Below are 10,736 nucleotides of genomic sequence, written 5' to 3'. Positions count from 1 at the left end.
TGCGCTTTGATAGAAATTGTTGAGTTGTTACGCGATTTCAATTGAGAAATAAATCTACACGCCACAATAAATAAATATCTTCATGTTTTCTGTAAACTATATCAGAGGGGATAATCACGTGATAGTCAAGATGGCGACGTCCATACCGAGACGGTTATTTCTCGCCGTTTTATACCTTTATTAGTTCTGTTTATTTTTTTAAATGACGCTCACTTTCTAGCCGTATCAATAAAAAGGCGATTAGCGTTTATTTCGTATTTAAATTCGCTTTATATCTCGACTTTACTCCCCGCAAATTTTCTTAGTGGAGCCCTTATTAGGTCATCACGCTAAGAAATTTCGCACCGAGAAAGTCTAGATATAGAGCGAATATTACTATGAAATAAAAGCCAGTAACTTTCTTCCTAATATGGCTGGAAAGTGAGCGGAATAAAACATAATAATACAAGTAATACAAGGTACAAAACGACGAAAAATACCTGCCTCGGCATGGACGTCGCCATCTTGTTTGTAACGTGATTACCCCCTTTGTATATTGTAATGCAATTACACTGATACGTGTCTTCAAAATAATTATACTGCATGACATGCGGATATGCCCCTTTAAATAATTTTCTTCAGCTTTTGCTCTGTTTTAAAGCAAATTAATAGCAAGAAAAATAACGCTCACGTTTGGATCTTATAACGACATATTTACAAACTGAGAGGTTAATTTGTTCAATACAATATATACACAACTATAGCACAATATATTCAAAATGTGTGAAAACAACAAATGTCCTTGGTTCTCCTGAATATACCACTACAATCCATGAATAATCGTTTCCGAGTGTGTTTCATATAAAAGAATCGAGTAATATTGATACGAATATTTACAAACACTTGTATAAACGTTAAGACCGGCTAAAATGTCGAACTTAAATGATGGATTTATAGTGACAGCGCAAAACCACTTAGTGGGTGTTAACTACTTTTCGCATTGAGCTCGGACTTTTTTACGTTTATTTTATAGTTAGCACGATAGCTCTACTGTGTTTATAAATATGTGTTTAAAAATCCGAATTTACATCTTTTTGCAGCATAAAATTAACCGATTGTATTGGGATATTGAAAGGTCACGAGTTACATGGTTATACAAAACATAATGAACAGATAACATTTAACGAAACACAGTTTATTTGTGAGCATTGCATCGATCCATCGCAAAATATGAGTGTTGGTGTACTTTTATATCGCTGCTTATATATGACGAAAAAAATAGTTTCATGTCTGCCTTTGTATTTTCTCGTTTATCTTACGGATAAAGTCATATGAATGGCGACAACTTATATAAGGGTCTTTAATTTATCGTATAATATAATAATAATGAATTGTTAAGTAAATGTTTCTTATACCGATTCCTACGGTGACAAAGATGGAACAGGTGCTTGTTTATATTAATTTCGTTACCACGACTTCTTAACTGGTTCTCCCAATTTAATAAAACGAGTGAAGTAAGTCGTTATACTTCGTCAAGACGACATGGTAAAAATTTCAAACGACTAAGTCAGTCGTGGGATCGACCACGTTAGTCTTCGGCAAGAATAAGTAGGTCGTATAAACGACTCGGTTAGTCGTGTTGACGTCTAGTTAAGTTCCGTCGTAAGAGCATAATAGAAAGTAGAGAGAACGATTAATTAAGTCGTGGAAACGGTAGAATAAACTCGTTTGAATACTTGTTAAGTCACACAGCTAACCCGTAACGCTATAATCAACCAATCAGAATACACGCAGTTAAAATTAAATATTAATAAACGGACATCGGCCCATTCAACGTCGTCTACAATAATATCCGACTAATTTATGTTAGCCATTTTGAAACAATTGTTAATCTATTTGTATATGCTATTGGCTTTTCATATCACTAGCTCTGTCAAATTATTAAGCGCCACATACTAAGTCGTTCCCACGACATAAGAACTCGATCCCGCGAATTACAAAGTAGTCTTCACGAGTTAGTTATTTTGTTTCCCAGGACATATTGAAGGGTAAAACAAGGTACTTTGTTATTATAACGTGTAGCCAAGTCTTGGTAGCAATTTAATCAGCACCGACATGCTTTATTTGTGCAACCGTAGATTTAAGATGTCTATATTTCAAAGTTTCGGATTGGTGAGTTAAATACATTCTCCCTGGTATAGAATTATCTCTTTATGCTAGCTACTTCATGATGATTCCAGTACACATAAAAGGCGCGCGTTAATTCTAAACATTTAATCACAGAAAAAGAAATACGTTATGATAGTAATTACCTAATTTCAGACAGGATCCCGTAATGTTCCATTCACGATCCCTGCATGTCACAGGTAGATAAACAACGTAACTGGGGTTATACTTGCAGTCAACGAATAGACCTGTATCCGTGTAGATCAAGTGAGTTCTGTTACGTTCACATTCTGTAAAATAGGTCTTAAGATTTGCGATCTTATATGAATATGTATGATATTACATTATTAAATGCAAACATCCACGTGCAAAGTTATGCATCTGTTACAACAATAATAATAATAACGTTGCAATGTAATTTCTAAAATATCTTCTTCATCGATGGAGCAAACCTACCGCTACAAAGCACTGACACATCTCGGCTGTGACTGCACTGGCCATTTTTCGAGTACTTGCACTGTTCAATTTTGGTGTATCCATAAAGACAAGTCAGTCTGTCAACGTGAACTGGGCCAGATCCTTCGCCGAACTTAGCCCCGGGGATGATAACGGCCGCGTGCAAGCTATTTAACACACAACTCATCGATATGAATAACAAATAGATTTGTGTTCAAACAAAACAAAGGGGGTCTGCTACTCAGTGGAAGAATCCACATGTTGTAAACTGTTTTTTTTATTTATCGTAAACAATTATTGCTAAGTATGCAGATGGACAAAAAAGCGTTAAAAAGGTGTATTTACCTAGAATTATACGATTTACAAATGATATCTGCAGTAGGAAAGTCGAACAGATTATCACAAACAGTTCCGTATAACCCTTCAATAGCTATTTCTACACGACCCATGTTAGGAACAGGTCCGTCAACAAGGCGAACATCGGTTATATTAAGGGGTGGAACTGAAACATGCAATTATACACAATAAATATATATATATATATATGACTTTAAAAAATACAACCACGTTTGCATTTTTCTTTTACACGTCTTCCGATAACATTGATATACTCATCCTCGAACATCTGTTATATTAAGTGGTGGATCGAGAACATACAATAACAAAATATATGCATGACTTAATTACAAACAAAAATAGTTAATAGCAAGCAACATACAAAGCTTGCAGGTTGTGTTCAAATTATTCCAGATTCCGTCCTTGCACACAAATGTGGCATTACTTCCGTCAACGTACCATCCTAAATCACAGGCCAACGTTGCCATGCCACTACGAATATCGTTGAATAAAAATGATCCGACTCGTACAATCAGCACTGGGCATTCTGAAATCGCAATGCATACAATGCTGTTTAATACATGCCAAACCATAACACCATAAAAAGTGGAATACACTAACAATTTGGTTCGTTTCTTTTTCAATTTAACTTCAACATTTATCGCCATGTCAAAACAATGATTTTCAGCGAATGAATAACAACGATTAACGTTTTTATTGATATGTATATGTTGGTCGCATCGCTTTCCAGTGTGACAGAGCCTTTAGAGGCTCACAAAAAAATAAAGATATTGTCGCCGGATGGCGACAAGTGCGCAGCAAGTCTGGGACTAGAACCCGGGAAAACTCGCTTACCGGGCGAGTGCTCTTTCGACTGAGCTAACCGCGTCGCCACACATCGTTCCACCAATAACGCAAAAGTTCGATACCGTGACATTCTCCCCTGCAAAGTTGGAATTTGTCTTCGAATTCGAGACAGAGAACAGTGTAAAACTTACCTCAACGAACCCACGGCAAGTTCTATGAAGAACTGTAACAGCCACGGTCCCCTTTGGACGCCATTGTCGCCAGGTTGTTAAAATTGTGCAGCCAGTCCGGAACTCAAACTCGGGACACATCACTTACAGGGGGGCGAATGCACTCTCGACTGAGCTACCCGGGACGCCACACATCTTTCCACCAATCCCACTTAAGTTTTGTACCGCGACAATATAATGAATCCAATTGTGTATGTTTCTATATGAAGGTGACGGGTTAATACAATGAGCATATGTTATTAAAGAAATGTGTAAAACCCAGATGTTGACGCCTAATTGATATATTAATGCACGCTACTATTGAGCTAAGTGTCTTTCTTCAAACGCACAGGATTATTATTTACTTGCAGATTGACGTCTATTTCATATCAAACAAAATAGACATGATAGGTTGCATTTCTTTTATAAGGCAAATCGGCTTATAATATTTTACCTCAAAGACGCTCGCACGGTCAGCATGCCTTTCCGTGGGCACTTCCATCAAAGTTTTTAAATGATTGCGGATAAATTATGTCCATAGCAGTTTAAATGCCTCGAATAAAGTACCTCGAGTAAACACATAAAATTGCGGTTGGCGTTTTGGGTGAGCATCTTTCAACCGTTAAGAATATGAAGTAAACAAGCTATAGTTACTAGATGAAAATGTGTATACACAGCGTAGTTGTAAACCATCAAACTAAACTAGCCAAGAGACGATTTAAACCTTTCTGATTGAATTTTACAATATATTCGTAATATTCGTCTAATGCGATAGTCACGGTGTAGATGCATATCGGTGGCCTTTCTGTCAAAATTATGTCTCTGTTCATTCTTGGCTGCCTCTCTGTCATAAACAAGAAAATGGATGATCGACATTCACAAAACAGGTAAGAAAATCTAAAATTAAAACCCGTAAACACATGTGTGCATAAAAAGAGGTGGTCCATGAGTTGAAGCATATATCCAGCTACAGGTTCACAGTATTCCGCAGGTCCAAACACTTATCACAAACTCTATCGAAGATGGAATGATGACGAGGTTGGTGGAACAATCGTGCATGCATGCCACTTTGATGACTTTTTAACATAGCTTTTCCCTCATATGTTAAATATCTAGTGTCATTGATATCATCTTTATGATCAAATCCATATGTTCAATGTACGCTTTATAGTAATTTTTATCAATTTTACTTAAAAAATGCCTACTTTCGCTTTCGTTGTGGCACGGAAAGCCTGTCGATCGGCTCACTTTTCTGGCAACGGGAAGCCTCTTATTTTTCCAATTATTTTTAAGTTTTAAAGCGCAAAAAGACGGATTTCTACCTTGTGACCACAAGATATATTCAAATTATATTCAAATTGGAATAGATAAAATATGTTTCTTATTTAAACTTAAATTTACGTTCATTTCAAGGTGTGTGGCTGTAAAGGCCAACATATGAATAACTTGAAAATAATGTACGATTCCTTTCGTTCTTTGTTTAAAGATGTGCACAACATCTAGCTCGATTATTTCGTCCAAAGGGATACATGGCAAATCCAGTATCTGTCTCATCATCGCGCATGTTTTACCAATTGTGTTTTCTTCTGAAGTTATACTGTCGTGGCTTGACAGACCTTCATTATTTGAGAGGAATATTTTCTTGTGGCAAACTACGTTTATTGCTACATTTCTTAATGCATCGACCGCATGTGTACACCTGACAACTGTGAAGCAAATGCGGATTGAGGAGGATGGTAATTTATTAATTCGTTTCGATACTGTCATTTAAAGAATATAAATTCTTAAAAAAGAAGAAGATAATAACACGATGTGATAGCGCAATGAGCCTACGTGGATCTTAACTCGGCTACTATTGCAAGTTGTATAAAGCCCTACAAGTTTATATTTTTAAAGTATTGAGTTTCCTTATATTTCATTCACTTGAACTCATCCGTCGGTATGTTTAACCTTCAATGATCTATTTCTTGCGGTTATAAGTTATGTATGATTATAGTTAATGCGCGCTCTCTGTCATTTGAAACTAGATAATGCTGGATAAGTAGAAAACACAGAAGCTCGCAGAATTACATTACTAAGATAATGGTCGCATTTGTTTTTCAAATTATTTAATCAGTTCATATCATTTGCAGATATGTGTTTGCTTCTAATTTATTGAGTGTATATCTTCAAAAGATAATAGCACGTTCCGGTCCGATGACCAATACTCATATTGAAATCATAACGTGCCTGCTATTTTAAGTGGTCTTTACCCATACATTCCATATTTGTCATACACTCACACAACTGTACTATGCTGAGATTTATGAGCATTTGAATTCAGTACTTGCAATATGATACGCTATGAATTAAAATAATATAGTCTAGATGTTTATTTGCCATAAGACAACACCAATTCAGTAACACAAAGTCGTTTTTGCACTCATGAATAATAATTCAAGTTTAATAGTAAAACTTGTTTTTTTTAAACAAAATTAATGTAATTTATGTTTATGAATAGCGATAAAATATGAATTTAACAATTCGCGTATATATATATATATATTTTTTTTTAATTAGTCATACCGATGCATGTTACTGCCACATCCTCTTCGTGGCCACAGCCTCTTATCGTGCTGTACCGACATTCATTAATATAAGATGCGTTAGCACCGCAATCCAAATCATCGACAAAGATCGGCCCTGTCCCTGCAATGCGTGGTGTGTAATATCTAGTTGCGGAGCTTAAAGTAGACGTAATTATGTTAGTGGCATGGTAAAATGGTCACCAGTTGTAAAAAAGAACAAGAGAAGTTCAAGATCTGAGATTGGCTAAACATTACATATCAAGACAAACAAGGATTTAATATCAAACTAAAAAAACAAACTGGGCTTTTTGCATTTGTATATTACAACACATGTAACATTTATTATGAACCTTCACGTTATGTATTTCTATATACAAAAACACATAAATTCATGAACAGTTTTATGTACGAACAATCCAATAGCTTAAAGAATCGCAAACGCTTAATTATTTAAAGAAACAATAATGCATACAACACGTCGAAAATAAATACCGTAAAAAACAACATTATAAACATTAATTGTTCCTTTTGCTTTCAGATGTAACAAAAATATTTTAAGTGTGTTCATATAATCCTTTAATAATTCTTAAAAAATAGATAGTAAAAACCTTCATTATCATATTTTTATATTTTAAATTACCGTGATATGAATAACATATTTCATTTTATTTATATACTTGAAGCAATATTTTTAACGTTGACACATTTTGATTGGAAATTTATTTAAAGGCTCGTATAAGGTGACAAATCCAATTATAATGCATATTAACTGGTCTAAATGTTACCTATTTCAGTTACTCTTGCATAAAAAATGCTAATTACACAGCTTAGATGCAACGTTGCCAAGAATTATGGAAGATATACCCGTTTCATAACATGAAGAAATGTTTACAACTTTGCAATTTCCGTACATTTTCGCTATCTTCGATGTTCCTCGGCTTCTTTCGTAAAGTACGCATATATTGATGACTTAGTACAAGCAACACACTATCCTCGTAACCAAAGAAAGAGAACATGAGTTCGGTAAGATATTTTTGTTTTTAATGTCTAGCCTCTTCACCCTTGACCTGCTCACGTGATACACAATGTCTTGTGCCGACCAATCAAAATTTGTTATTGGAAAACCGGCTCGGAATCGCTCGGCATGGGTAAACAACGATGGAAATAAACTGATTGTTTGTAAACACAATTGACTTGGAGGACACTGTATTTTGAGCTCAAAACAAGTTGTATTGCTCATTTTTTATGGTCAAGTTCACTAGCAAATATATATTATTTTTGATAAACTGTATAACTAATAAATGCAACAAATATTTAAAAATCGGTAATAATTACGGATCGTCACCTTTTACGGGCCTTTAAATAAAGATAATGTATATTTTCTTTGCTACACAAATAATACTTCAAATAGAAAACAAATTCTTATTTTGAAATTTCATTGTTCAGCGCTGTGATGACATTTCTTTTTGGTGTAATTAAGCTGAATCATATTTGCAAATGACAAAGTCATTCAATACATTATTATGATTTAATCAAATCCGTTGATTGTTGACATTATAATCGCAAACATTATAAAACGTATTTTTCCAGCATATTGCAATTAGTTTTCTTTAATTTAACATATTTCTACTTTATATGCAATCGACTATTGAAACATTAGTGTTGGTATATTTATCGTTTTTGTTTTACGCTCCATATGTTAACGACTAGTTATGAGAACGAATTCTGAAATTATTTTCGATTATTCGTTTTTCAGTATTCAAATACATTCGTATTTTCGATTGTTCAGTGATCCAGACTTACAAACGAGCGGAACAAAGTAATATTCCTTTAAGCAACACATACCAATATATATCGTAACTTATATGCCTGTTATGCATCGCTTCATATAGAGTTATAAATTATGAAAACGATAAGTGTTTTTTTTATTCGTCATGTGACATTTAATACATGTTATTTCAGTAAGATAGAATATTATTCCGTTTAGCATGTTATCACAATACTGATTTATTTCAATACTGTACATTATGTCTTAGTCTTATCACTTTAACGCGTGACTCAATTCAAAACACGAGAGTGCGGCTTTGTGAATTGCTTTTACTTAGCAATTATAATATAAATGTTAGATGTATCTAGAACATATGACTTTTTAATTAATGCTCTCGAGCCTAAATAAATTGATACGCATTGCAAACTAATTTAAGTGGATATTATTTGAGTAAATTCTGATGAGATAATTATTGTTTTTCATAAATAAATAAATCTTTTTGAATTATTGACCAATTGAAGTTAACGCAATTCGGTTTATGCCTCTTAATTGCGAGACGCTGACACGTCCATTATCTTTAATGGATTAACACTCTTGCTAACTGACTGATTAGACCACTTAGTCATGGACCACAGTTTATTGCATTAATATTATTCAATGTCGAAGCAAAATTAATATTTTTATATGGACAAGTAAATTGTCAACAGAGCATACAACAAGAATGTATTTAGCATCACTGTAGTAACTATAAAGATAATAGTTTTAAAACAGTCGTTAATAAAACACATAACAAGAAACAGCCCTTCCCCAGATAACCTCACGCACGTCAAGTATTGTCTCCTTAATTGAAGGCGGCTGTTTTCAAAACAATTACTGATGCAACAAAAAAGTATGCACTAAACCAAAAATGCGACTTTGCACTTGTACATTTTTCTTTGCATAAAAATCGAAATATCGAAAATGAATGTTGGATTCAAATATTCGGTAGATCTTTTAACAATCGAACATTGTCCCCATCCCTACCAAATACTCATAATGCACAAATAAAATATTGTGAATAAGAACTATATCGATTTAACTAGCTAATAATTATTTGCAAACTACGCGTACCGAACCTTACCCATATCCAAGCATACGGCATATAACAGAGGCTTCTTCCAGACCAAAATAGTCGTCGCATATTGTGCCCCACGTGTCAAGTACTTTGATTTCAACTCTGCCATCTGCATCGTGAGTCCCATTTACAAGTCGTTTATCTTCCACGGTAAGTGGCTTTCTGAATGAAATATCCTTAACTTTTCGCATAGGTTAATAACGTGTCGATCCTTTATATTTCGCCTTCGGTGAAATTGAGATATTGGCTTAACTATTCAATATGTACCCTTTTGTGTTTACTGTTCATAGAATGTGTTCATTTAAAGTGCTAATCTACCATTAATATTGAGAATTGTTAAGCGATTTCAAATACATTTCTAATCTACGCGTCACAATATATTTCTTCTGGTTATCACTTAACTGTATCATCCTGTGAGTATATTCGTATATAAGTATAGTATACTGCATTATATCTCGATTAGCACCTGTAAAACTGTGTACACAACTGAACGTGTTGTTCAAAGTCCGAATAATAAACCTAAAGATTATATCTTATAAGCACAGAACTAAATATTTAGACATATGACATAAACTGCATTACTAACTCAATCCAATAGGCTTATCCGGCATTAATTAATTAATATTTTCCGTTCAACTCCGTGAATAATCGAAGCCGAGTCTATATTCAAATATCGGGCATTAGTGATAACAAAATATTTTTATTATACGCGTCTTAACGTTAAAAAGGCAAAATTTTCTAACAATTTACTTATAACAACCTAAAGCAGCTCAGTAGCTGTTGTCAATTTCGAGGCTGTTGTTATTTTTAACTTTTTGTTTAGTTCATATTCGAAAATAATTTGATAATTGAGTGTGCGATATCACGTACATATTCTAAAACCACATTGATGCAAAGGTAACAACATAAACTAAACGAATGAATACCGATACTGCGTGATACACTAAGACCAAACGTTTATTGATATTATACATACCAATAGTGGCAACAAAAATTCATTAATTACTATGTAAAAACATAAAAATATATAGATTTCACATTTCAAATAAAGTATGTGTTGATGAAAAGATAATGAACAGCTAAGCTCGAACCAAAGACCTTCGATTTACGAAGTGCTTTGTTTTATTCCACCTTAATAGTGTTTTATAATTGTTATACCACTGTTTATATTTTACAAAATAAAGGTTTGATATTCATATTCTAGGTCGATGGTTAGGCAGGCAGGCAGGCAAGCCGGCAGGCAGGCAGGGAGACAGGGAGGCAGAGAGGGCAGGCAGGCAGAGCGGCAGGCAGGCAGGCAGGCAGGCGGCTGGCCTGGTAGGTAGGCAGGCAGG

General features: G+C 34.4%; 1 long non-coding RNA gene across 1 annotated transcript; it reads right to left on the bottom strand.

Moving 5' to 3' along the window:
* Nucleotides 1-2,297: 2,297 nt before the first annotated feature.
* Nucleotides 2,298-3,056, bottom strand: LOC127863950 (uncharacterized). Its single transcript, XR_008041306.1, has 3 exons — nt 2,947-3,056; nt 2,602-2,768; nt 2,298-2,435 (listed from the first exon to the last, which is right to left on the bottom strand). It is a non-coding gene; the product is annotated as an uncharacterized LOC127863950 (long non-coding RNA).
* Nucleotides 3,057-10,736: the final 7,680 nt, after the last annotated feature.

Source organism: Dreissena polymorpha, unplaced genomic scaffold (assembly GCF_020536995.1).
Source record: "Dreissena polymorpha isolate Duluth1 unplaced genomic scaffold, UMN_Dpol_1.0 chrUn066, whole genome shotgun sequence".
Taxonomy (NCBI): Eukaryota; Metazoa; Mollusca; class Bivalvia; order Myida; family Dreissenidae; genus Dreissena; species Dreissena polymorpha.
Note: the sequence above shows the minus strand (reverse complement) of the source record. Positions and strands in the feature narration are given on the sequence as shown.